Here is a 1,177-nt window from a genome sequence, read left to right as displayed (position 1 = left end):
AAGCAGGCTCCCGAAGGTGTTTGGGTCTCGGACTGTTTCCTGGGACGGGGGCTTTGAGGTACCTGTTAAGCCGGCCGCAGGGCAGCGACCAGGGCTTGGGTTTGAAGGGTCACTTTCTGTTCTAGCCTCTGGGCCTGCACGGCCTCGGCTTCCTCCTCTCGGGCATTATACATTTTAAAGCATTGTAAACTCTAAAGGCCATATTTACCAGATCTTGGAGTAGAGTTTGGGGGCCCTTTTCTTCCTTTTTAAGCTTGTGCCGGATGTCCGGAGTGGATTGGGTGATAAAGTGGGTAGCTAAGACTGTGGACCCTGGTGGTGAGGAAGGGTCCAAACGAGTGTGAAGGGTAAGAGTTTTGTTAAACAATTAAGGAAAGAGGCTGGGTCTTTATTAGGCTTTTGTGTGAGCTGCCTCTTCCATCCCTGCAATAAGGCAGCAGACCAAGATGGCGGTGACGGCGGAAGGGGAGGACAGCAGACAGAGGAGTCAGGTGTGACGCTAACAGGACTGGAGGAGGGAGGCAGTGCTTCTGTGGCAGCAGGGAAGGAAGTGGATGGGGGAGGGGAGCCCGGAACAACTGGAGCTGAGGACAGAGGAATTAGAGATAGAGGGCTGGGAGGAAGAGTCGGATATAGGAGAGGCAGGATGGGAGGTTAGGCAGGAGCAGATACCAGAGGGTCTGGGCACAGAAGGTTGGATAAGGAGGGGGTTGAGAAAGAGCAGACCTTTGAGAAGAGGCGGATGGGAGAGGAAGCTGTGGGGGTAGATGGGGTTGCTGATAGGGAGGAGGTTTATCTGTTGGGTTGAAATCAGAGACAGAGGAGGGAGGTGGCGGCGTAAGCCGGACCGGGAGGGAGGGGAATCTCTGCCCACTTTTTTGAACTCTCACAGAAGTTATAGAGGTCCCGTATAATGTTGGGGTTTAGGGACCCGTAGGGGCCACTTATTTTGGTTGTCTAAGCGATAGGTGGGCCAATCTTGGGTACTGAAGTGGATTAGATGCTTGGGTTTAATGTCAGGAGTGAGAGAGAGAGAGCGGAGAGGTTGTCTAAGAGACATTTGAGGGGAGAGTTGGCCGGCAGGGATGACGTGTTTCCCATTTTAACAGCTGGAGCTGAGCAGGGCGTCCCCTGGACAGCCAGCTGTTAGGATATGAGGAGGTTGCAATAAAGCCTG

This window comes from Carlito syrichta, unplaced genomic scaffold, assembly GCF_000164805.1.
Source record: "Carlito syrichta isolate Samal-C Ts95f unplaced genomic scaffold, Tarsius_syrichta-2.0.1 Scaffold310924, whole genome shotgun sequence".
Taxonomy (NCBI): Eukaryota; Metazoa; Chordata; class Mammalia; order Primates; family Tarsiidae; genus Carlito; species Carlito syrichta.
Note: the sequence above shows the minus strand (reverse complement) of the source record.